This window comes from Rhinolophus hipposideros, assembly GCF_964194185.1.
Source record: "Rhinolophus hipposideros genome assembly, chromosome: 6".
NCBI classification, from domain to species: domain Eukaryota; kingdom Metazoa; phylum Chordata; class Mammalia; order Chiroptera; family Rhinolophidae; genus Rhinolophus; species Rhinolophus hipposideros.
The window spans coordinates 45,178,283-45,206,082 of NC_138052.1; the positions used below are offsets into that span (position 1 = coordinate 45,178,283).

The following is a 27,800-nucleotide window of genomic DNA, read 5'->3' on the forward strand; positions in this document are numbered from 1 at the left end:
TGAATGGATTGCTTTTTAGGAGCCAGACTAAAAATCTTTTGATACAGGGAACAGATAGACTGCTTACGATAGCAAATCACTGGGGCTACTATCACACTAAATTTAATGATTATAGGCAGAACCAGGTAATTCTTAATGTATGGTAGTCCTACCCTTATCCTCTGTTTTGCTTTCCACAGTTTCAGTGACCCGAGGTCAACAGCAATCCAAAAAAGATTAAATGGAAAATTCCGGAAATAGCAAATCATATACTTTAAACGGAGTGCCATTCTGAGGACCGTGGTGAAATCTCTCACCAACCAGCCCCGTCCCACCTGGGAATATAATTGTGAATCCAGCATATCCATGCTGTATAAGCTACCTACCCGTTAGTGACTTACTAGGTATCTCAGTTATAAGCTGAGTGGCATGGTATTGCACTGCTTGTGTTTAAGTAATTCTTATTTTACTTAATAAGACCCCAAAGCCATTCACATAACTTCTATTATAGTATATTGTTATAACTGTTCTATTTTATTAGCTATTGTCATTAGTCTCTTACTATGCCTAATTTATAAATTAAACATTATCATAAGTGTGTATGTACAGTAAAAAATAGTACAGTAAGTCCTCTCTTAATGTCATCAATAGGTACTGCAACTTTAAGCAAAGGGACATATAACAAAACCAATTTTACCATAGCCTGATTGATATAAACAAGTTCCTGTGTCATCTCACCAATGTTATAATAAAATGACATCGAGCGAACGACGTCATTCGAAGATGTGCTGTATGTGTAGGGTTCAATACTATCCACAGTTTTAGGCATCTACTCAGGGTCTTGGAACATGTCCCTACAGATAATTTCAGCTCTAGAATTGATCAGTCATCTGTGCACTACTGAGCACGTCTTTGTTTACTGCCTAAAGTTTAAGTAACATCCAGCTAAGCTTGCTAAGCTTAGTAGGTCCCACTTCTTGCCCCACACAAAGAAAACAACACAGAGATCCAAAGACAGCTTAGCAGATAATTTTTTACTAGAATTCCAAAAAGCTCTGCACATATTGCCCAAGGTCATCAAATGTTATCTAGGGAGAAAATAGTTTATTTTCCTCATATTTGCCCTGTTAAAATGTATAACTTCCTCCTGGGAAGAAATCATGCAAAAACAATTACACAAGAAGAAAACATGAGTATGTAGTTCCCTCACCCTGTTCGCAGTGCCAGAGTGGGCTGCCTAAACATCAGAGAAATTCAAGAGACAAAGAATGGTAACCAGCCCAGGTGATTTTGCTGTTAAGGCAATGAGGTGTAAGTGGTTTCCAGGACCCCTAGTGAGCAGGGGAATTTGAAGAAACAAATAGCATTAATCAACGTACTAGAATAGCAAGTATAAACCTACATTTATGTGGCACAATTGCAGTGAAAATTGTTAACGTCTTCTCTTAGGAACCTATTTCTTGAGTGTCTAACATTTACATCGAGTCCTATGAGATCATTAGTCTACAACCTTTAGTTATCTTTGTTTTCCAAATAAAAGGTCTTGTGTTTTTAACAGGAGTGCTAACCATTTCTCCATTCACTCATGACATCTCTAAACTGCTTTCTCTCACAACTTAGCTAAGACATGGAAAATACTTTCACAGTGGCAAGTTTAACTCCCCATTCGTTTGGAAAGTCGACTAAGGAAAATGTGCCCAATTTGGAAGTAACGGGCGTGCATTTTTTTTCACATCTAAGTGACTGTCTATAAAAAAAACCAGGGTGAGAGAAGAACTTTATATTTCAGAGAAAAGGATGCTCTCTTTTTCTCTGAAAAAGAGAAAAATGGCCTATTGCTTGCCATGCCACAACTTCAGCAAGTCTCATTGATCTTGGAATGCAAAAATCCCCATACAGTATGATCCATTATGGGCCAAGGGGCCTCTCTGTAAGTCCTACCTCCCAAACTCCCACTCTGCAGGAGCTGCTGCAGGTTCTCTGTCATGCCTCTCCCTGGGTAATGTGGCCACTGGCATCTGCACACAATGTGCCTGGGTTTTGTGGGGAATGTCATAAGTCAGAAGGAGGATCATTTTCCAGGCACAAGACGGGTCAAGATGCTACTCTTTAAATGAAGAGAAGCTATTTCTGCGCCAGTCATCCATAAGGCATACACTATAGACTTTTGGTTTTGTTTTGCTGGATTGTTTGTTTGTTTGTTTGTTTGTTTAATGGTAGTGATATATTTGTACAGGCACTGGCCTATTCTCTCACCCATTGTCTCCAGTGACAGATGCCATATCCATTTCTAAAAAGACTGATCTAGAATAAAATGTGTAGAAAAAGACAAAAAGAAAGCAAAGCAACTTCCCACAGTTGGGTCATACTTAATTTTCATTGACGCTAGCTGGCTGGAGACAGTCTCTGTCTAAATCAGAAGTCATGTTCAAATTCCATGTGCTTACATGGCATGATTTATTGTAACAGTATTTGATAGATGATAGAAGAGCAAGATAAAGGGAGCATGACCTGAAAATCCAGCAAGGCAGTAGTTGACTCAGTCAGTATGCAAGCTTTGCAAAATTCCTTTGCACATATGCCCTGGAATGGTCTTAATTTTCAGAACCAGCTTCTGCCGTCTATAAAGGCAGAGACCTAAAGCTGTAGCTAAAAAGTTTGGCAGCCAAATAAAATCAAGGATCTATTCCATTGTTTTGTGTTTGCTTGTTATAAAGATAAATTCATGTTCTATCCAAATCGTTCATGAAACAATTCATTTGTACAGGCTAAAATTTTATAAGTAGGCATAAATTAGAACATTGGTGTTTCTGAAAAGTATCATGAAATTATATCAAACTTTTAAAAGGCTCATAGCATGTTAGATATTTGGAATTTCTTGCTTAGAAAGACTTTGAAAGCAATTTAGATTTTTTTCTTCTTTAAATTACCAGGATCTAGTATGTGAATTGCCCTTAAAAGGAAAATAAAAATATTGTTGAACTGTTGAATGACTAGCTCAGATGAATTCAGCTTAAAAATCAAGAAAAATAAGCCAATGATTATTCTTAGGGCTTGATGCTACATTCCTCATCCTCTCACTATCTCCTGTTTGACAAACAGAAAGATTAACTGCATTCATATTTTATAGTCAGAACAAATGAAGCCATTGGTCTTTAGTATCAATATTCTGAATGTTTCATTCAAGAGAAAAAATGCATTTGTTTACATACAAAGACACGCACACATACATATATACACCTGGTTCGGGGTCTCTCCTTTGTGCTTCAGTATCTCCCTTACTATGTTTAATTATCTGACTTTTATCTGTCTCAGAAAGGATATGAGTTCCTCTGTATTTCCAGCTCCTAGTAAAATACCACAACATAGAAAATATTTAGCACAGTTCTGTTGAATGAAACCATGGATATTATAAGAGAGGAATTAAGAAGCTGATTATCGAATCCAAACGTGGATTCATCAGTTTATCTAAGAACAAGATACTGAGAGATACTGAGCTCCTACCATGTGCAAGGCTCTGTGCTAAATTCTGATGATAATAAAGAGTTGGCACCCAGTGATTTTATGTTGGAAACTTCACTTCCTGTCTGCTTTGAGGCCTGTGACAGAAATGTGATAGATGATAGAAGAGATATAGTCAATATTGAGACACTTTATAATCACTGAATTTCAGACTCATCCACACTTTTCTTACTGAGTTTCCAATTCTAACCTCATATACTAAAATTATGACAAGTTCTCTTCCATTTCCTACTTATTGTTTTTGCCTAAATTCAATGCCTATGTGATGTTTTTGCAATTGATACATTGCCAAGATCTAGTGTGGATATAGGATGTAAAGAGCAAAGCTGAGAAGCATGTCTGTATAATTTGTCAAATCTTGGGTCTTTCTTCATTGTCTTTTTCTGTGGAGTAAAGGATTCAGAAGAAGAAAGAACTTAGAGACATATAGCTTTGTTCAAAATGGTGCCCTTGAAAGTTTCTGCTACCCCAGTTAATGGTGAGCACTCTCACATAAACTCTGAGTTCCTGAAGATACTGATGTTCGCAAATAAATTGGCTTAGTTCATCTTCTTAGGAATTAACTTTTTAAAAAGCTGGAATGATTTTAACCCAAATTCTTTGTGTGTCTCCACTAATATATTTAAAATCATCTCCCACCCATGGTATACATTCTAAATTGGCTCCAGAAATATTTTACGACTTCATTAAACAAAGATATGCTGCTTTTATTATCCTACTTTATTGGTATGAATGACTGTGTTTCCAAGTAAAGAAATGGCATTACTTTTAAAATCATTTCAGTTGGCTTTCTTCTAAGTATTTTATCCAGGATGTTGTTCATTGTCAGGACTGACTCCTTTGATAACTGTCACTTAGGCTTTGGCAGTCATGTCACCAAGTTGTATCTTATAGGGATGGGTGTGTTTCCATGGGAGCTTGGTTGCTTCTTTCAGAAAGGCAACAATAACGATTACTGACAAGACAGCAGGGCTAGAAATCCTGGGATTAAAATATATTCTGTGTAGGATAGAGAACACCTTTCCTGAAGCAGTTACAGTAATACAAGACCTAGCAGTATAGGATATCATTCCCGTGTGCAATTAATAACTTACCACATGGAGTGGGCAGACAGGTGTGCAAATCAATCTTTCATAACTGGGGGTTTGCTGGTAAACCAGCTCTCCAGAGGTTGAGGAATTGGAAGAAGAAAGTGACAGAAGCACTGGTTTCTAGAATTTGTCAATTATTATGTTGTAAACACCCCACACGTATGCCTCCAAATTCAAGGTATCATCATGATGTCCCCGACTGTGAAGTTAGGAAGAGATGCACCGTCAGCTCTGTCCGAGCCTATGCAAGCCAACTCTAGCACACACTGGACCTCTGCACGCACATCCCAGCTCCAGAGTGCCCTAGGGGGTTGCCTCAAGCCTCTGCTGTGACTGCATCACATTTCTGTCTCTTCCTCCCTTTCTTCCTTCTCCCCTCAGAACAGGTGTTGCTCCTGAGAACATGCTCCTATAAACTTTCTGCATGGGTATCTCAGAGTCTCCCTGGGTCTGTTTCCCTAGGACTCGACTTATGACAAAGAGAAATAGAAAAATAAGTTTATTATATTAAAACTTAAGAGAATGAAAACCCTCTTTTCTCTCTCCTAAATACATTAACTAATAAGATCAACTATTACCTCTACCTACTTTCCTAATGAATCTGAGAATTTGTCTTGATAAATTAATAACTAGGCAACTCATTGGTACTTTATTTGGTCTTTGTTTAATTCTTTGGTTGCAGAGAGACCACACACAAACCAGATCAAATGTGGCCAGATCCTGACATTTGAGATTCACTGTGCAAATTTATTTATTGTCACAGAGGGTTATTGCAAAACTGGGAATGTTAAAATATTATTACTATCTTATTTGTCCTATTCTGTCACTAAAATATTTCATAGCTAACTGTGGTGTGGAGGTACACAAAATGAATGGATTCCTTAGACATAAATGGCACCAGCAAAATTCCTTTTTCCACATGAAATTAAAAAGAAGATATTAATGAGATGTAATAGAATAATGTACTACAGTAGCTATAAATTTTAGGCCTGGTAAAATTGTAACTTAACATATGGGTGACAAATTTTGAGCCTAGGCTATTTCCCCAGAAAAACATGACAATTTATATAGTCAATTTTCAATTATCTGCCCAAGGAGAAATAGCAATAATGGTAATTATCCAAAAGAGTAGATAGTGAAATTCATTTATATTTGACTTTGAAATACTGTTTTGTATTGTAAAACCAACATTTGAATGTAGATGTATTTTATATTCCGGAAAGTTGCAATACCTCTAACTTAAAAACTGACATTACACTTTTTGATAAGGCACTGGAGAACTGGGTTAAACAAATGGTTAAGCTGAGTAGACTTAAATTCAAACACTGGATCCACTACATACCAGGGTGGCATTAGACAAGAGACTTGATCTCCCAAGTTCATGAGTTTCTCATCATTAAAGTGAAGACAATAACATAAAACAAAGAGGATTGTGGTGATGATTGCAGGTAATAAATGTAAGTAAATTAGTGTATAGTAGGCACTCCATAAATGCTGAGACCCAAGGATCAGATAAACTGAAGGCAGCTCGGGGTTGGCCAGTCTCAGAGTGGTCATAAGTGAAAGTGAAAGTCTTAAGTGAAAGGGAAGATACTCATGGCTAGAAACCCCAGCTCTACCATGAATTAGCTGAGTGTCTTTGTCTTCAGCCCTCTGGACCCTTTTTTATCATTTGGAAATTAAAGATGTTATCCTAGATTTTAGGTAAAAGCTGGCCACCCAAAAGCTAATCCTGACCCTCAGGTAGGCTTTTGCTTTAGTCTAGTTTGAACCTCACTAAGTTTTGTTTTGTTTAATTGAACACTAAAAATAAAGAGGTTTCACATTAAAATCTGTATTTCTGCCTTCCCTTGAAAATCTGAAGTTGTGGCATTATCGGGCTTGTTTTTCTCTATAGCATCAATGAAAACCATCAGCTAGACCTGAGCAGTGCTGCCCCCTTCAGATGGGACACGTACTCACTAGTGCACCACAGCCCTGCTATTCCCTGTTGTCTCACACTCCGTTTCCTCCTTTACCCTACTTGCCTGGTCTTGTAGGCGTATAGGTTTGCAATCCTAGGACCAGTTCTGACCTTCATTTGTTCATTTATTTATTCTCTTTTTCATTTGCTCAACCTTCATTGAGTGCTTACCCACATGTCATTCTATGTATTATACTTAAGACTAAACATGTCTTTTTTTTTTTAAATGACAGAACTATCTTCATTTCTCAGAGCCTGATGAATTTCCATTGTCTCTAAAGTTTTCTCTCTTCTTGTTATCCATACAGGATCCCGCAGTTTGCTAAGCAGCAGCTGTTCTTGGCACGAGCGACTCCAGGTCTTCTCATCAGATTGAGACCATGATTTTTGCCCTGCACCTATAGTCAGAAGAAAACAGCAGGCTTGGTCCAACAGGTAGGAGAACATACTGTTTAGTTATGTGGCCTGTCACGCTGGAAAAATAACAGCAGTCCTATAAAATCGGAAATCAACATGTAAGTACTAATGAATAGAGAGAATAGGGTTTTTTTTTTTTTTTGCTTTTATTAATGTTTACCTGCTATAGTATGTAAAATACCCTTGTCATAAATGTCTTTTCCTGAATGATACAGGAGAAAAAACATGACAGCTAAAAAAAAAAGTCCTTTTTTAAACAGTCATACTTACAAGTATCTATGAAACCTTTGACTTATTTTAATGGTGGCCTCTTTTAAGAAGAAATATTAGGGAACTAAAGAACTGCCTTAGGTGACCTGAAATGATGCCTATTTAAAAATCCATTTCTCTAAGGCCATCGCTAATTGATTCTTGAAACTTCTTTGCTGAAATAACGTGTCCCACAGGCAGTTATACTTCAATTATTTCTTATTTCCCTTGAAAATAATAGTATTTCATCTAGAAAATGTTGGTATAGTTATAAAGAAGTGTCAAGTGTAACAATTAATCATGAAAATGTTTTTTTCCATGAAAATGTTTTTATTGAAAGTGATAAAAAGCAAGCCAAATACCCAGAATATTCTTTTCTACACTTACTTTTTGCCCTACATTGTGTGCTATGTTTATGAAAATGATTGCAGGCTTCCTGTTGTGTGACTCGGGGAAAAGAAACAACACACTAGTGAGGAGAGACTTGAATCATACCTTTATCTTTCCCACCATCAGCTCTGTGATTTGTGCCAACATCTTAATCTCTTTAAACTAAAGTTTCTTGCCCATAAAAAGGACAGTTATTTCAGAGTACCTTCTAATTAGCAGGCTCAGTCTGACAATGAAGTACATCTGTTACTGGAGAGCGAGAGGGTAGCTCAGAGCTGTTTCCCTGCAAGCTAATTTGCTAAAAGTAAATTCAACAAAATGCCAATTCACCAAGTTTCTTTCTTCTTTTCATTTATTACAAAGTGTACAGTGATTTGCATTAAGTATGTTGGTTTTCACCACCTTAGAAGATTTCTGTGAGGTTTTAGTTACTAGTTTTCCAGTTTGCTTCCTAACAGCATGTGAAGGAATGCCCAGTTTGTCTTGGCCTTAGCCTCTGTCATTGTGTAGAGAGAGACGATAAGGCGTGATGGAGAGTGGTGAGCAGACGGCCAGAAAGCACTGACACTCAGAGACCTGAGGTCATTGCTGTAAGGAGTCTCCAAATTCAAGACAGATATATTCCGTGTTTAAACATATGAAGCAAATTGACCATTTTTGAGAATGGTCATTAGTTCAACAGTGGAAACTGACCAAAAACCAAACAGAAAATAAATAAATAATGCAATTACACAGTATGATAGGCACTATGAAAAAATACGAAAGGGTGCTCAGGCACCTGCTTTATAGAGGGTGATCAGGGGAGGTGTGAGAGTCAAGAGAGCTGTCCTATTCCCTTCCTTTTCCAGGCATGCAATAGGGTTGCATTGCCTTGGTCTCCCTGGGGTTTAAGGGGCCATGGGATTTGGTCGGGCCAAAGAGTTATGCTTAGAAACAACAGGTGTCACTTTCATGCTGGAGCATTTCATTGTTGTTGCTCTAGCTCCCTTGTCCTGTGGCATTCTGACTGGAGGTGTGGTCCAAGATGTGGTTGCTCCCATACCCTGGAACTTGCGTGACTTCAAAGAACAGAGACCCACAACCCCTCAGCCAGCCCACTCTAGGCATGTAGCATGAGCAAACAACAAACGTTTATTATCTTAAGCCACTGAGATATGGAAGCTATTTGTTAATGCAGCTTAACGGAGACAATCGTGACTATTATAAGAGGCATCTCTGAAGAGGCAGAAGGATGATTTATGGAGGCTTTAAGACAAGAGGCTTTGAGCTTGGCTAGTTCACAGAACAGAAAGAAGGCCAATACAGCTGGATCATAGTAAATCAGGGAAAAGTAGCAAATAATCTTTATTTGCTTCTACTCTCTCAATTTATTCCTGTTTGGGCTCCCAGGCTGTTCTGATGTTTATATTCCTGTCAATGCTTTAAGATAGATTAAGTAGCTTGACTCTAAATGCCTTTGATTTGTTTACACAAGTCAAACTCGTATATTTTATCTCTTGCCTCTGGATTATCATCTTTTTTTTCACCAAGAACTTTGCATGTGGGCTACTGATATGATAATGCACTCTTAATGCCTTCTCAAGGAGCTGAGGGCCTCTGTCCTTTCAGTCAATACAGAGATGCACTCCAGTGTATAGGCCATTCATAGCTGAGCTGAGGCGTGGCATGAGCAGCAATTTTGCATTTTGCAATTGAATAATATGTAATATTGTACAATGTTTAAGCCCTCAGCTTTTCATGTCAATTTGTATTATTCTGGTAAAAGAATCTAGAGAAAAGCCCAAACTTTTATGGGATTCATCATGGCCCTTTTCAAGTACACGTAGGAGAATTTGTCTTTTGCACTGAAGATCTTGTTTGAAAACAAAACAAAAAGCCCCTAGCAAAAAGTAAATTGCATGAGATGCAGTTTATCTTCTTTGGAAGAAATGAAGAGCTGAGTCAGCCTTCCTTGGATTTGACAGCTGAAGTATTTCTTTATCCTTGACATCGCTCACATAGAGCCACTGATATTATAACTGCCTTTATTGAAGTTTGGTAGACTTAGAGGAAGTACATCCATCTGATATTACAGTCATTCTTGTACAGTTCTTAAAGTCTTAAGGATTTTTATTGAGGTGAATGAAGTCCTGCTTTAAAAAAAAGAAAGTGGGAGAACAGAAGGGAAATGGATCTAAAATTTAAAAATGGGTTTTTAATATAGTACAGGCTCAGTGCTAAGTGCTTTCATATGTATTACTATCCCCATACAGTGGAGGAAGCATTTCAGAGAGGTTATGATCACCCAGCCAATAAGCGGCAAACCAAGGAAGGGACAGAGGTCTTCTACCCCTACAGACCCTGCTCTTTCCTCGATCCCACTTAGACTCAAGTGTATGTTTCCCTATACCAGCACCACAGTCAAATTCAAAATGGACAACCCCTACATTTGTAAAATCTCCAGAGTTGTCCTCTAAAAGAGAAATACTAGATCACTCTTGATATATTACATATCTAGATTCAGAAGAGCCTCTAAACAGGGCTGATTTTAAATTATGCTCTGCTAATTGTATACCTTCCCTTTGTTTGGCCTTTTCCTGTAAAATTAGCATAGTCTTGAAAATAGAAGTTTTCCATGACATTAAAATTGTTACACAGAACACCCTCTACTTATTTCATATCTTCACATTAGGGATTAAGATACTCATGGTGGAGGGGTAATTCTGTTTGTTATTTAATGACTTCTAGGAGGAATTCAGGAAAACCAGGAAAAAGAGATTATTAAAATAATTTCAACTTGACACAACCATATGTACACATAGGCCAAGGCACAAGCATACATTTTTTTCTCACACCCTTACTTCCTCCTGACTTCAGACTTCAGCGTTCACTGGTCTCAGTAACAAGAGGATCTCTATCAAGGACTTACCTATCCTTTAAGATGGCACTAAAAATACCCTCCTCCAAAGACCTTTCTAGATGCCCACTATTAAAATTCAGCTCCATCTTCCCATATTCCAGGGCACTTTGAACCAATCTTATAACATCTCTCCGCTTTATATTATAGGGATGGGAGGGTGGGACCAAGATGGCTGGTGACTCACTCACTCAAATATGTTTTCTCTTTTTTCTTCCTGAGCATATAACTAGACAGCATTTCCTTGCCTGCCTTAGAGTTGGCTGTGAACACATGATGAAATTCTAGCAATGGGATATGAGTGGAAGTGACCTGCTTCTTTTGGGGGCCAGGATTTTTAGAAAGTGGGTGTTCCTTCTCCCTGCTTGCTGTCCTCTGCTGCTGTCTGGGTGAGAGAACCCTGAGGCCCTCAGGCACGGAGGAAGCCTGGGTTCCTGGATCATGAGGTAGAAAGCTGTCTGGCCACGCAGGAACACCCCCATTAGGTTATTACTCAAATAAGAAATAATCAACTATTTTGTTAAGCTGAAAAAGTTAGGGATTATTTGTTACAGCTGCTAGTGTGGACTCACCCAGCACAGTATGCACATGTTTCTAAGTGTGTGTCTGTGTGTGTGTGATTCCCTCTGTTTTAGAAGCCTCCAAAGAACTGGTACAAAAAAAAGAAAGAAAGAAAGAAAGAAAGAAAGAAAGAAACATCCTTTGCTGTGAGCAAAATTAAACTAAATTGCTGCCTCATTTGGAAATGAAGCAGATGGTCATCAACATGAAGAGTGGAAGGTACTCTAAAACATCTCTAGTATTGGGAATGCCACTTTCTCATTTGCAAGCAACTGTCTAGAATTTGTAAATAATCTCACAGACAACTAATTTAAGAGTAGAGAATAAAAGGGCTACCCAGTTAGTTTTAATATTAAATCATGTCCTGATTCATTACTCACTCAAAATTTATCATTCAATCAACAAGTAGGTACTGAACACATTCTGCGTGCCAGGCGGTCCTCTAACAATGCTGATCAGTAACAGACCCGGACCCAGCTCACTCCAAGTACACATTCCAGTAGGAGAGCCACCTATTGACCATGTCATCATACTACCGAATAGGCACTCAGCTTCCCACCCAAGTTCTCGGGTTCCTTCTCTGTAAAAGAGAATAATAATAATAATATTACCAACTTCTCAGATTTCATTGCAATTTTAGTTAGATAATATTTCAATGTAATGGATGCAAAATATTTAGCATTGTGCTTGATACTTGAACTCGATAAGCACCAATAAATCTTAGCTATTATGATTCATATTAATTGAGATAAATACTATGAGGCTGTATAACAAAGGAATCTGACTAGACTGAGGGAGGGGAGTGTGGAACACAACAGTTTTCCCCTCGAAGTGACTCTTGATAGGAGAGTTAAGAGGTTGGGAATAATTCTGTACATTTTTAAAAAATGAAAACAGTCTGTACAAAAAGTCAGTGATATGAGGAAGGATTTTCAAGAAACTGAGTAAAAAGTGAGGTTAGATGGAGTGTGGAGAGGAAGGAGGAAATTGCTGTGGGATGATACCCTGCAGGGCCTTGGGAACCACCATGTGGTCATGTGAAGAATTCAGCCTTCTTCTCGAGCACAATAGAAAGTCACAGAATGGTTTCCAACAGGTAGTGACGCTGAATGACATAATCAGCTTTAGTTTTTAGAAAAGATTACTGTGACTGGAGTGTGTGAAGAAAAACGATTAAAGGAGAAACAGAATGGGCAGCTAGCTAGCTAGCTCCATTTGAAAAGTTACCATAGGAGTCAAGATAAGAAATACCCAAAGGTTGAGTAAGGCGGTGGTAGTGGAGATAGAGAGAAGTCAAAAGGTACGAGAAATTCCTGAAGTGACATTGGCAGGACATAGTGATGGATTCAGTAGGGAGGTAAGGGAGAGAGAACCGTTAAGAATGGTTCCTGGTCTTTCTGATAGATACAGGTCCATTTTACAAAGATAGAGAACCCTGAAAGAGACTCAGAGTTGCAGGATCATGAATTCACTTTGTACATGCTACAGTCAGGTGCCCCACAGATACCCAAGAATGCGTGCTAAGTACATGGTTGGATATATAGGTCTGGAGCTCCATAGATACATTTGAGTTGGAAGTCATTGGCATATAGATAATAATTGAGGCCATGGACAGGAAAAAATTACTTATAAAACAAGCAAAACTTTGAGAGAAAAAAAAGGCCTAGGTCCAAACCTTGAGGAACATGTTAGCAAAGGAGACTAGTAGTCATGGTTCTCAAGACAAACAGGACCAGTGGGATATATATATAAGAAGAGTCTTATTTTAAGAAATGGCTCACACAGTTGTGGAGGCCTGGCAAGTCCCAAAGCTGATAGGGGAGGCTGGCAGGCTGGAAACTGAGGAATTGCAGCTGGAGTCCAAAGGCAGTTTGCTGGAGAATTCACTCTTGCTCAGGGAAGATCAGTCTTTTGTTCTATTCAGGACTTAATCTATTTGGATGAGACCCACGCTCATTATGGATAGCAAAGTGCTTTACTCCAAGTCCACTTATTTAAATGTAAATCTCATCTAAACAGATCCTCACAGAAACATCCAGAATAATGTTTGACCAAATATTTGGGCACTCTGGCCCAGCCATATTGACCCATAAAAGTAACCATCAGAAAGACATAAAAGGAAAATCAGAAACAATGACTGTTTTCCAGGCACTGTACTAGGTGCTGGGAATACAATCTATATCATGGTTTACAGTGTGAGCCTGGGAGTCAGACAGCTTGGGTTTGAATCCTAACTTGCCATTTCATTGTCCTCTCTGTGACTTTAGGCAGACTGTTCAATGACTCCATGCCTAGTCTTTATAATGGTCATAGAATCACCTATCTTTGAAGGTTGTACAACGAAATTAGTTAATAATCGTAAAGGGCTTAGAAAACTAACTGAACATAGTACGCGCACATAAATGTTCTCCCTTATTTGTAAGACAGACAGTCTTTTTTGTCATGGAGTTACAGTGTACTGAAAGTATCACAAGCAGACAGCCGTGACCAGGAAGGCAAAGACAACAGAAGTCCCCAAGCTCATTGCAGATGAGACCTGAGCTATACAGGAAGCAGACAGCTGTTTACCTGCAGTGATTTCGGGAATTCTGAAACTTACCCATCCTCTTCCTCCATTCAAAGATACATGCCATGTGAACAGTTTGTGACACTTGTGAAACAAAAGGCTCTTTCCCTCTTTTCTGATAAGGCCTTAAAGCACTCCCTGGTGAAATAAAAATGTTACCTAATAGACTACCAGTTTCAGCCTTCACTGCTTGTGTGAATTCCTTTTCAGATAAACGATTCAGTTCTAATTGAAGAAGACCCTCATCAGGTTGAAATAGAATGCAGGACCAAGGAGGCTGCTAGTAGCTAAGAAGCAGTTGGGAGAGACAGGAAGATGGGAAGGAAAGAGGAGGCATGAACAAGGAATGTGCTAAGGAAAGCCAGAGGGCAGCAGGGACCCTCCGGTTACCCATCCCTGGGTTTCCCCTAGTGACCACTCACTTCCATGCCTCACAGCCACTCAATCCTGGGGCCCCTTGAAATATTTTTCCATATCTTTTGTCTCTGTTTTAAATAAGCATTAATTTTACGGTTTTGTTTTTATGATTTTCCCTACTATGGGCCAAAGTAATTTGTTTAGAAATACGCTGTCAATGGAAGAAAGTCCTCTTACTAATCCCATGTTATAATATTCAGAGTACACCGTGAATAATTGTCTCCCTTAGCATATCCCTTTCATTTTCACTTCTGTAAAGGGATCCACCCTTTTTCTCTGCCCAGGGCAGTTGTTCAGAAAGTTCACCACCCTTCGCTCCAGCCCTGGTAGCAATTGGAGAATTTGACATTGTGCATTGGCTTCTCCATCTTTGCTCTGGGCTTGGGTAGGGGGCTCTGTGCAGTAGCACTTGGATTCACTCCCTAATTTCTTTAGAATTTGTTAAGGTGTTTGATGAACTAGCCAGCTTGTAATTCAGTATCCACTGAGAGGTTGATATGTTATTTTACTTATTTTTTAAATGAGACACTGATCAAGATCTTGGACCATGACGAATTCAGAGCTAATTTTGAAACGTTTTCTGTCTGATTTTTTTTCTCTTTCAGTCCTGCAAAACTCAGGCATTAATTTAGGCATCATTTATTTTTATTTAGATGGAAATTGGGGCCATGCAATTTTCTGCCACTTGGACGTTTCTTGACATTCTTCAGCTGAGCAAAGTAGTAAGCCCCATCTGCATTTGGTTCCTACATTCCTCAAGTGGCCTTGGTCACATAGCTGGGAATGGGTTATCACTTGATACTCTACCACTCTGCCCTACAGGGCTCACAGATGCTCCTCTCCTGCCTGAAAACCAGCACCTGGAAAGGTTTCCCCTCGGGTTTCCAGAGTCCCCAGGAAAAAAACTGACAAGAGGGTCAGGAGCCAGTGTCCTTTGGCCTCTGAGGGATCTCTTCCAGAGTAACTCCCCAAGCAGCTGGGCCACAGCTGAGGAAGAGGAGAGACAGGAGATATTGGTGTAGACTCAAGCCCCTACACTCTAGCTCAGGAGCCTATTGCCTCTCTGTGCCCCTACAGAGATCTCTAAGTCCCAAACCCTCAAAGGAAATTAATTAGGAGACACCCTGTCAGGAGTAGGGAGAAGGTAAGGGAATGAGGTTCAAAGAAGGTATGCAGGTAGCACACATGAATTGATCAATAAAGTGCATAGTTTTACACTGTGGTCTGCCAAGTGTCCTCTACACCAAAACAACCGGGCTTCATGTCAGAGGAGTAACTCCAGGCCTCAAGAATGCAGAGGTGACAAAACATACAAAGGCCAGAACTCAGACACCAACACAAATTGTGCACCTTCCCTGCGACAGGTGCTTCACAGGTCATCTCATTTGTTGCTAAAAACAGCCCTGCAACTAGGTGTTTACATGTTCACCTGACAATTAAGAAAATGAGGCTCCAGAACAAGAACAAGACAGGTGCCCATTACAGTAAGCAGGATATAGGATGGTCCAGTTAGACACAAAGGAAAAAACAAAACAAAATATACTTGGTTCTGCTCCTAAGGGTTGGGCAAACAGTCAGTTGGGAATCTGAGGCGATTCCAAGCCACTCTGTTACTGGCCACAGGTCCCCTCAGTTCTCCTGTTAGGGACCTGGGTTGGCCTTAACTGGCACCCGGGCGAGACTGAATGAGCAAGATGAAGCCAAGCAGCTCCCACCATGGGCAGCAGAGGGCTGAGGAGCCAGGAGCCAGGCACGTTCTCTGCAAATAACGCTTACCCAACCTTTCTCTGGCCATGGACACAGTGGTTCCCTTTCATTGTATGGCTGCTGCCCAGGAGTTTGCTTTACTGATTCTGTTTGTTTATGGCCCAGCATGCTCTACAACCGAAGTCTTTCCCCAGCTGTGCCTCAGCCACTAAACAGGCTGGAGTGGAAACCAGAATGTCATACAATTCCTAGCTTAAAAGAAGAAAAAGAAGAGAGAAGTCCCCAAGGGCAGGAGTTGGGTTTTGGATTGGCCACTGCACAGAGCCCTGTCCTGGGACTTTGTGCCAGGTATTCTCCGCAGATTTCATTGAGCCCTGGACAGACAGCAGAGAGGGATGTTTAAGCACAGTAAGGACTTCTCCAGGCAGCAAACCTGTCACAAGCCAGAGAAGCTGGTCTCTCACCTGCCCACCTGGGGTACTTTGTTTTTAGCTCTCTAACAGCATTTATGATTAAGGAAGGGCTTATTTTCAAGTTGCCTCAACAAATATTTATTCAGCTGTGGGCAAGCCCCTAAGCTTTCTCACCAGGCTGTGGCATGTCCACTGTACCTTTGACTCCCTGGCACCCAGCCCAGAGCCAGAAAGTAGTGGATGCGCTATAGATACTGGTCAAAAGAATTAGCATAAACCACATAGTTCTGGGATTCGAAAAATGCCCTATAATAAGAAATGGTCAACAAATCCTCCTTCACCAGTAAAGTCTACCTGCCATCCCACAAATGGCTTCACATATCTTTCCTAGTAGCACAAATTATCCCTCGGATCCTAGTGAAATAAATCTAGCATATGGTGAACTGCCTTAGAATTACTGAACACCACTCTGTGGGAAAATGTTCTATGGGCATTTGAAATGACCAGAAATATGATAGGTAGGTGTCATAGAGTTGATGAGTAACCTACCATCATGGTGCCTGATATCTTTCCTGCCTTACTCCACATAAGAAATGAATTTCTCATGGGTCACAGATTCCAAAAGGGTTAGCTAACTCAAGCCCCTTTCTTTGTCTCTCAAGAAAAGAAAATCAGAAGGCAAGGGAGTAAAATCAATGTTTTTACAAAGATAAACATGAGTCTGCTCTAATTAAAATTGTAACCCAATAGTGGACAGCCTTTATTGAGTGATTACTATGTGCTAAGCTCTGCCATCTGCTTTGCATATGTGATCCTATTGGAGCTAGGAACAACCCTGTGCGGTTGGTTCTCTAGTATCTCCGTTATGCAGATTAGGGAAAAAGAGCCCGGAGGTTACAGAACATTTCCAAGACTAATACAAGTGTAGGACTGGAGTCCAGGTCTTTACATTTACACTCTCCTTTTTCCAAAATCATCATACACAAATGTCAGTGCTTGGTGACTATTGTTATACATTTCCTGACAATCCTCACAACTGACTGCCACAATCTGTATGCTATAACATAGAGAACCAAGAAAACAGTGCTGCCTCTATCAAAATTAGATATTACTCCATGGTTTGAACCCAATTCTCCTATATTTATTTGAATCACTTTGGGTCTTAAAAAGCAATAAGGTAATAACCATCTTTTTTTGAGTGTCTATTATGTTCCACATACTATGTCAGACATTTTACAAAAGTTATTTCTGATATATTAATTATTATTGTTAATTATTTCTAACATATTAATTAATTTATTATGTTAATATATTCCTAGTATAATATAATAGATATACAAACTGTTATATGTAAATTTGGAACAGAACAGAAAAGCCAAGTGTTGTCCCACGTATTAGTTTTATTTTTAGGCTCCAGGGGCCTCTAATTTCCCCTTCTCCCATTCTTTGCAAGTCTCATTTGATGCCTTTCTTCCTCCTTTGTTGGTTTTCTTCTCCACGGGCGTGAGGCTACCTGACTAATGGATCCTGATGAGACAGTCTAGGAGAACAGTCCTCAGCCACAGGAGGAAGGTGAGAGAATAGAACAGAAAATATTAGAAAGAGAAGCGTAGGAGGATAAATGTTCCAAAGAGGAATACAAATCCCAAATAGGATAAAGGAGAAATGCGAGTGGGGTGAGAAGTGAGCAAGGAGGTAACACGGTGGGACAGCCGGCTCTTTCAGTTGAGAGAATGGAAGAGAAGAAGGGGCGACCAACTACCACAGTCTTTAGGGAGAAAAGAGAAAGAAATCTAGAGAACACTGCTGATTTTTTCACAAAGAAGGAGAGCCACACAGAAAGAGAAAAAGCCACTTTTCCGAGCCAAGCTCTGACATTTGTGTGGGAGTCCAGTCCTATTGACGGACAGCCAGATCTTTTCTCTTTCTCTTGTCCTCACCAATTGCCACCAGGGAAATGCCTTCGAGGACTAAGCAAAAGTGAATTCTCTCAAGCCCTTGCCACTTGAGCAGCCTTTGGAATGACAAGCCTTACTAAGGCCAGGTCTTTTTCACAGACCTTGGGAGCAGGGGTCAGCAGGCTGTTGGGCAAACATGCTATTGTCCAGATTTGAATGAGGAGAGACATGGAGCTGGAATGGGGTAGAGTAGGGATCATTTCATGCTAAAAATAATAATAGTAATAATAGTCATAATGATGATGATGATTGTGGGGACAGAGCCAGGAGTGCAGTTTCCAGGCTTTCGGCCTCACGTGGAAAGGTGCTGGCTCAGGTAGTAAATGGCCATCAACTGTGATTGGATAGCCATCAGCTGTGGCTAGTTGGCCATCAGCTGTAACCAGTGAGCCATTGGCCACTAATATAACCGCTGTGGCTACGCTAGCAAAAAATGGGGCCTAGCAAGAAGATGGTTGGCTGAGCCTGCAAGAGCGGATTGCAGTTAGCAGAGACAAGTGGACGGCGGGTTGCAGATTGGCTCCCGCCTCCTGTGTCTCCAACCCAGCCACCACTCAGACTATAGTGGTATGACTTCCCAGTCTATGGCTCTGTGGGTGTTCCTTTTTGGCCTCAGCATATCCTGCGTTTTTATGTGGGGAGCGGGACTAAAAACCCCCATGCCACCCCGCATGACAATGATGATAGCAGAAAGGAAAATCAAGGACATATGCAAGTTTTTCCCAGCAGTCAGCAAAATGCTATCAAGATTCCAACTGAGGAGGTTGTAAATTCTTTTATTTCATACTTGCTCATAATTTTAAACCATCAATTTCAATATGAGCACATTGTTCTACATGTTTGAAGATGTTACCAATGATGATTATCCTGGCTGTGTACGAATTTAGTTTAAAAACTGGTGCGTGTCTGGCAATCTCCCATGTTGCACAAAGAATAGATTTGTTGCTTTTTGAAAATATATAACAACAAAACCAAGAGTTTGATGTAAAAATAAACAAGCACTTCTTAACCTGTGTTTTCACAAACAACTGATTCAATCACTTTGATTTTAAACTAACAAATCAAAAGGTCAATCAATTTGTTTTAAAACACACACAGTCTAATTGATTTGTTGACTGAACTGACTGTTTGAAGAAGCAGCGTGGTGTGAACTGGGGAGCCAGGCAGCCTGCGCTCTGGTTTGGGCTCTACCATACACCCCCTAGTGACACCCAGGAGAACCTGGTTTTCACGCAGGGAGGCCTGCGGGGTCTCAGCTCCCGGTCCCTACATAAGAACACAGGAAGTGGGTAGGCCAATAAGGAACACCCACGGAGCCATAGGTAGGGGAGTCATATCACTATAGTCTCACTGGAGGCTGGATTCACACGACGTGCAAACTGCTGTCTCTTTTCTGCCAACCTACCGACTCTCCTCGACTCCCTCTCAACTCCACTCCCCAGCGCAGCCGCGGCAGTTATATTAGTGGCCAATGGCTCAAGGTTTACAGCTGACGGCCAAGTAGCCACAGCTGACAGCCATCTACTACCCGAGCCAGCACCTTTCCACGTGAGGCCGAGAGCCTGGAAACTGATCTCTGGGGCTCTGTCCCCACACTGGGTGACCTCTGAACCTCAGGACATGCAAACCTACGTCCTGGATTCCAATGATAATCAAGTGAGATAATGTAGGTAGAAATAAGTTTGTACACTTATCTCTACAAAATTCAGTTATACTGACAACTGTCACATAACCCCAAAGCCAAGGATTCGTCAACCCTTTGACATGCTGACACTATATTTGATACACTTCCTCATAGGAACTTTTCCATGTTTGACATCTGTCCCTTCCTATCTGAGTCATACTTCCTGATAGTTTTCTACATTACCCTCTCTTCTCAATTTACTCCAGCACCACTGAAGATAATAAGCCCAACTACTGCTATAGTTAATAGAAATTCTCCCTTAAATGAGGTGTATCTGCTGTGACATCTGTTTAAAACCCATGGAGAGGATTCAATGTTCACAGGCAAATGGAGTAATTACTATGTAATTACACTATAAATTATGCAGTCATTGATTTGCTCTCAAAATTCATATCTTTTGGACATACTAAATCTGAAAAACACCTGGGTTCTTCCAAAATGTGTGGGTACGTTCTTAAAATGGTCAATATAAGGACTTGAGCTAAACACCCGTGGCCCAAAAAATTAGAGTATTATCTCCAGAGTAGGAAGAAATAAAAGTGTGGATGTTAACCAAGAAAGAAAGGGGAGGGATATTTTGAAGGTGGATTATCTAAGTGCTTTCTTGGTCACTTCATAAAACCTGTGAAATTGCTAACCCACACTGGCAGGAGAAAACAAAGGAAGAAGGGAGATCAGAGATGTAGGATTTCACTTGTCCCAAAAAGAGCCCATCATTAATGATAGCTATTTGGATGCTGGGAAACTGTGCCATATGTAGAAAATAGAGGAATTAATGATTCAAAAGATAGTATCTAATAGTACTTTACTACCACCCACATTTACAGCAGTAAAAACTGAGATGCCTAATACTTTGCTAAATGGTTACAAAACATAGTTCTATGGTTCTTTCTCTAAATCCATTTTTCAAAAGCCAGTCAATAAATATTTTTTAACCACATATTATGTTGAGTATATAATGCATACATGGCTAGATAATTGGAGCAGCACAAGAATATAAACATAGAAGGCAGCAGCATGGGTTAGTGGAAGGAAGGCTAACTTTGATCCTGGCTGGCTAGAGTTTGGTTCCTAGCTCTCCTGAATGGCTGTTGGATTGAGCCGACAAAGCTGCTGATGTTCAACCATTTTTAAGCTACATAAAAATGGCATTTTCATGTGGTTCAATGAAAAGGAACTGGAAACATTTCTTAATACTCTGGGCCTCAGTTGCTTCATTGCTAAAGAGAAGGATGATTATTTGAGGATTAGAGAAAATGTTTATAAAATGTTTGTGATGTTTATATAAATGTTTAGAAAGTGTTTATGGTAGAAGGGAAATAGAAACCTCCCCCCTTTGGTCCTCCCAGAGAATGTACTAAACACCATTACAGATGGGAATGGGGACCAAGGTTAAACAATGTCACAAAAGTCAAAGCTGTGGGAGTCTCCCTTCTGATCACTGTATTTTTAAAAATATGCGTTTCACTGACTATTTAATGTTAGGAATTTTATTAAAATTAGAGGACGCATTTGTTAAAACAAAGACATCTATTTGATGCTGCACAAATATGCAAACAGATATATATCCAGCCTCTAAAACCAAAATTCTATGCCAAAACACCCACCTTCAACAAACAGCCTATTAAAATGAGTGAGTCTGCAATTACGTTAGCATCAAATTGTTTTTACAGCACATCACTTTCTGAACATACATGTTCCTCCACAGTCTTCAAAAGGCAAGTCCTATTTAGGGGTGAGATGCACTTTTTAAAAAATAAAGTGAAACAAAATGTACCCCAAATCAGCTAGTCACATTTCCATCAGTTCCTGTCCTTTGGGAGAGGAGCAGCTACACTCAACAACATCAGAGATAGCAACAGGGGAAGAGCCAGCACCATTAGTCAGTTTGCTAGGTGGAGACAAGAAGCAAGTTCAGGGGGGCAGAAAGTTCCCTGCCTCTGTGGAGTTGATGGAGAGAAGGAATGTGCTTGCATTCTTCAGGGGCAGGCAGAGGAGCGAGGCATAATTTCACCTCCCCTCATTAAACGTGCCCATCTTTCAGAGATGAATCAACACTTTAGATTACACATTATGCAAATGACAGTGGCAGCTTGGCACCTAATGCAGTCTCCTGCCAGAACTTAGATTCCCTCCCACTGTTGTCAGTGAAAAGTGAAAATAAACTGTCCCTCTTTGCTTCCTTGGCTTCTTGTCCTTGAAATATACTTCCTCCAAGCCCATGGCTCAGAGATTAAGCTATATGGCAGATGGCCATGTCTCCTTGCAGAGGGGGTGAGCTCAAAAGTCCCAGACTAGGAAGTAAACTTAACAGATACAAAAGTAGAGGCACCAATGACTGTTGCAGATTTTACTGTGAGGATCTCAAAGAAATTCAATTCCTTACGTGAAATTCAGAAAGATCCTGAAGACGTTCCATGCTAATGAGTCAAATGGAAACCATTTCCCAAAGGAAGCTATTTCCTGATTCACTCATTGAAAAGTGAGACTGGGCAACATTGGAACAACTGTCTGGTGTAAACTCATCTTCTCTGCCACCATGGAAATGGGCATGTCTTCATCTGGGGAAAGGAAAGCTAAAACTTACTGATCTGTGCTCACAGAAGTACTATAAAAGGGAATCGATTTCACTCCCTCCAAGTCCCAAGGTAAACTGGAAGATGTGTGCTGAAATGATAGGAATAGAGCTAGTCTATCCATGAAAAATGACATCTTTAAGGGAACATGATTAGATCCTAGTACAAATTCCCCCGGGGACATTCTGGAGACTCTCTTCTTGTAGTTCCTAAAATACACCCATATCTAAGATGTTGTGATTTAACTCTGGAGTAGATGATTGTCTTCAATCATCTCTTAAGATCACTTTCCACATTGAAATTTCGATTGTGAGGATAAAATCAGAGTTTTTTACAAAAACAAGATCAATCTTGGGCTTGTATACCAGTGAAGAATCAAACTCTATCGTAGATTACTATCTAAAAAGACAACTTTCCTGCATAAAATAGGGTCTCCATTCCAAAAAGATTCTGACATAGATTAGAATTCAAAAATAAAGAGAATCAGGTCAGGGCAGTGACGGTTTTGTGAGTCATAGGACCTTTACATCTACTCAGACTAAAAGGAGCCTCCATTTTGTGTCATGAAAACCTACTTCATGTAACTGGCTTCTGTATGAACACTTGTGCCCACAATAGAAAATTTAAGCTTGAAGTCAATAAATAGATGACATCCAAATGGAGGTTAGATTTTTCTTTATAAAAAGTCAGCCCTGTCTGAATAATGATCTTCTTAGTGTACATCCTCTGGAAGGGCATAATGTGGGAAGATGAAGAACGACCAGTTTACTCAGACTGGCTTGTCTATCCTTGAAAGGCAGCGTGGTCTCTTTTTCAGAAGATAACAAGCCTCTTAGTAGAATCAAAGACCCAAGTTCTAGCTTTAGATTCCCCTGGATCTTCTACTTTGGTTACACATGATTAATCTCTCTAGAGACTTTCTCTCTATAAACTGTAGTAATGAAGTTTCTAAACTAATCATGCTAATAAACATATTGAAATCCTATTCATGCCAGCTAAGAAACTCTGTCACTGCTTTACATGCTGCCATTCATTTCACTAAGAATGAAAACTTGATAAACAAACCTATATGATACTCCGAACCAACTTGAACAACTTTTTTTTAAAAAAGCTACTCCAGAGCAATCTCCTCCATCCATTGTTACAAAACAGTATGGATCAAGTCAAGGTTTTCACCCTTAAGACAAAAAGTTGACTTTTGTGGTTCATTCACATATAACATTTGAACATTGCGAGCCACGCCATCTGAATGGAGGCCAAATATTTGAGATAGTGCCGTTCTATGCCTTTAGGAAAAGAAAGACAATGGAATTAAATCTCCAATTTGGCAAATTCCCCAGACACACTGAGATGATATGAATACACTTTCACATTCTCCAATTAGCAAACCTGGCCATAGAGGCTTTGCCATACTTGCCTGAGCACCTTCTGCAAAATGTACAAATGAAACATATCAGCCATCTAATGAGCACCAAAGGTCCCCTTCAGGCTCCCCCTTTTCCTAATGGGGTGAAAAAGACAAGGCTGTTTTTTAGCCAGTAGCCACTGAAGCCACATTACTAATTAGGCAAGTAAAATGCCCCAGACAGATGCAAGAAATCCATATGTTTACAGTGAGTACAAATTTTGAGATTCTGTATTTATTGCTAAGAGAATATCTCAGGGAGAAGGGAAAATATGTAAACTGTGGGAAATAAGGATGAAAGGCTAATATAGTTAAGTAACTTTCCCTACCATTACCAGAATGTGTTTCCTTTAAAATATAATTCCTTTTTTTTCCTTGTTTTTGCTTAATTAAACACCAGAAACTATTACTTTTTTAAAACTATTGAATAGAATGTGGTTTGGTGTTAAATGTTAAACTGGGGGAAAAAACAAATCCAAATGAATTAAAATTTATTCCCTGAACTAGACTATATAAAGATACATAGTATTACAATAGCTACTTTGTCCAGAGAATAATAGGGACTTGTTTTAGTACATCTTCTTTAAGACAATAAAAGCAAATGGTCGAAACAAAACAAAAACACTTGAGGTCTCTCCAGTGCTTTCAATTTAAGGGGGAGTTGAAAGCTCTAGAAGGAAGCAGCAACCACATTTTAGTAACCCAGGCTGATGCTGGGACAAGTAAAACTCTACTGCCTATGCCATGTAACTCCAGCAAGTGTTCCCTACATCAGTCTACACTGAGCAATCAATCTTCACAACATTTCATACACACTTTTATGTCCTGTATTTCATTGCTTACAACACTGTATCTAGTTAAACTGCAGGTGGCTACTCACTAAACTTCATCTCCTTTAAAGACAGCATGTTATTCACCATTCTACCCCAGGAACTAACACAGTGCCTGCACATAGTAGCGATAGTAATAACATTATTGATAATACATTGTATTAAAATATTTAAATGTTGTTATAATTTTCCTTAAATATTAAAATTAATAATGATAGTACTTATTAAGCCCTACCATGTGCCAAGACTGCTTTCCTGATATTTCTTTCCTGTTCTTTTCATGCATCTGAAGTAGACACACGTTTCCTGTCTTCCAGCTGAGAAAGTGATTGCCGATCAGTGGTACAGCTAGCAGATGACAGAATTTGAACTCAAGTTGCCTGACTACATGATCTGTAGTTTTAACACCTCACAATACTGTCTCCTGGTACAAGTACTTTAACAAAGCCTTTTCAGGATTACTTGACAAAATCCAAACTCTGGGACTCAAAAATAAAAGTTTGTAACAACAAGTTTTCATAAATATTTGACTCATCGAGATAGTCAAGGTATTTCTAGTCCAGTTTGACTTCCTTTATTTGAAGTATTACTTCAAGGTGCATCACAGTTAGGGACAGTGGGATAAAAAAACATTAATATCTTATCCTCATAAGACAGCATGACTGGAGGAGAGCTCCATTCAGACCAGGGAAATCCAGCCCACCAGGCTCCCTCACGTCACACCTGCACAGATGCCCAGAACTTCTGGGGTGAATCTCCAGATAGGGTTCCTCGGTACTTGGCAGTCAGCTCAAATCAGTACTGGAGTTGGCTCATCAAACAGGCTACCAGGATGTGCTGATTTCAGCCTCTGACTAGCTGCCCCTGTGGTGCTGAAGGTACTATCTACGGTGTAAGTGAGATGGGCATTCAAGCACAAGCTCTGAGATAGTCTTTTTTGAAAAAAGGACTTCAAACAAAACAGGGAACTGTCTCATGCTGCCATCTTAAAGGCCCCCAGATCCCATATTATTTTCATCACCAGTGACAGAAGGTTTGACTTAGTCCTATTCTGTGGATTTGACCCATCAATGGCAGATTTTGATTGCTCATATTGTTCCTCTGACATATTAGTGGCCCGGGAATAAGTTATAGTTACAGGTTGATGAGCCAGGTTGGCAAGTTATGACTGTTAGCAGTACCATGAGTATGATTTCAGGGACTGCAGGCAGCAGACCGTTGTTTTCTGACACCGCTCTTGAGACATGTGAAATTTCTAAGACAAGACTTGATTGGACGAAGAACAGTGGTTCTAATATTCACACCACTGGACTCTGAGAATGCTAACAGAGTAAATTTGGGAAGAATAGGAAGCCTGTAAGGCTAAATATTCAACCGTGAAGGGATGATTCCATAAGTGAAATACGGCAGTCACTGAAAACAAAGTAGCAGGAGAGTAGGGAATAACAGACAAAGGTGTTGATGATGCTTGCTAAGTGCAAAAAAAGTACATGAAAATGTCCGTACAATATGAGCCTATATATACACATTAAAATATATAAATTGCAAATAGAGAAAAGGGCTACTTCTACTTGTCAACAGTGCTTATATCTGTTTGATAGGATTATGGGTGATTTTTATTTTCTTTTTGCTTATGTTGATCCTCTAAATTTTGTCTTAAGCATGCATTGTAATACTAAAACAAAAGCTTTCTCAAAAGCAATAAATTCTTGAAATCCCGTTAGAAAAAGAGAAGTTAAGAAAATCAAGAGTTATAAGATATCAGACTTACATGAATTTTTGTGTAGATAGATATTCTAATAGCATTATGTTTACCCCACCAAATAACCAAAAAGGCGGTGACTGGTCTGCCTAGATCACTTTTTAAGAAACAAAAAATACAATACCAAAAAAGCAGTAAGAGTTATTTATAATTCCAAAAGGGAAGTAATGGAGCATTTTAACTGTCCAATAGGGCATGGTATCCCAAATTGTTCCCAAGAAGCTCCTATTAATAACAAAATTCTGCAAGCCATGTTGTATCTCTGTCTTGAGCTTTTTAAAGGAATGGGTCATATTAAATACTCTGAGCAGTCTTGCAGTAAACAGATCTGAAGAATTTTGTTTCACCCAGTGTTTCAACCCATTCACATCTTTCGACCCAGAGTAATAAAGACATGGATATATAATGAGGATATGGCTATAGGCAGCACTTTGAAAAACTTCTTTCAGATCACATGAATACATTACTTGTATTGGGCATTCACTTATTTGCTTCACTCTGTGACCCAAGTGGAAGATCAATAATAATCCTGATTTCTGACAATTTTCCCAGACAACCTGCCCTAGAGCTCCCCAGGGACCCAGAAGCATCTATACTGGGTTCCCTTGGAACCCATTATTGCTGTTATGCTTCATGCCTTGAAAATTTTCCAGTTATTAGAGCATTATTCTTCCTCCCATTCCTATTACCCCAAAATGCAAATTATGTTCTTAAATCTGGCAGCATATTCTCTGTAAAGAATTTCCAAGCCTATTAAAACCAACCTAAATTAGCTCTGAAAATAATTTCCTGGAAGGACAATTTTGGCAGTGAAGTTGAATTGGCTCCAAACTCTTCAATATGTATACTCTTCTCAGTAGCTCGGATGTGACATGAGGTGGAGCACCTTGTTAGGAGATTTTATAGAAGAACACAGCACAGTGGCTACTGCAAATAGCTACCGTGGCTATGGTAACACAGGTGAAAAGCACTATTTACATCACTTCATCACTCCTTGGAGATCCAATTTACACATGTTACTGCTGTAACTGGACAAGATGGATGGAATCACAAATGACCCACCACAACAGCAAGCCAGAGGATTTATAAAAAATCAGTTCAGAGAGACATTCAGGGAAGAATAATTCAAGCATTTGACAGTTGACAACTTGTGAAAAAATTTGAAAAATATTCACTCCAGTAAAGGTTCATATTCTACATTATGTTTCCTGAATTTCTCTCTTATTAGTTCTGAGTGTGTGTTTGTATGTGTATGTGTTTATTGTCTTCCAAAGAAAAGGTATCTTTCATCCAGCAAATTTATTAATCTAGAAACATTATAACAATGTCATGAGTTCAAGAATTAAATCACAAGGCAAAATTTACTTTGAATGTCGTAGTGAAAAAGACCAGGCATGGAAGAAGATATCATACA

At 39.5% G+C, this 27,800-nt stretch overlaps 1 protein-coding gene across 5 annotated transcripts in view; it reads left to right on the plus strand.

Annotated features, from left to right (window-relative positions):
- B3GALT1 (beta-1,3-galactosyltransferase 1) overlaps positions 1 to 27,800 on the plus strand; it is a 531,946-nt gene that overhangs the window by 483,861 nt on the left and 20,285 nt on the right. For all 5 annotated transcript variants that reach the window (XM_081052858.1, XM_081052855.1, XM_081052854.1 and 2 more), the window contains one exon: positions 6,864 to 6,990. The gene's annotated coding sequence lies outside the window, so the exon portion shown is untranslated. The remainder of the gene's footprint in view (positions 1 to 6,863; positions 6,991 to 27,800) is intronic.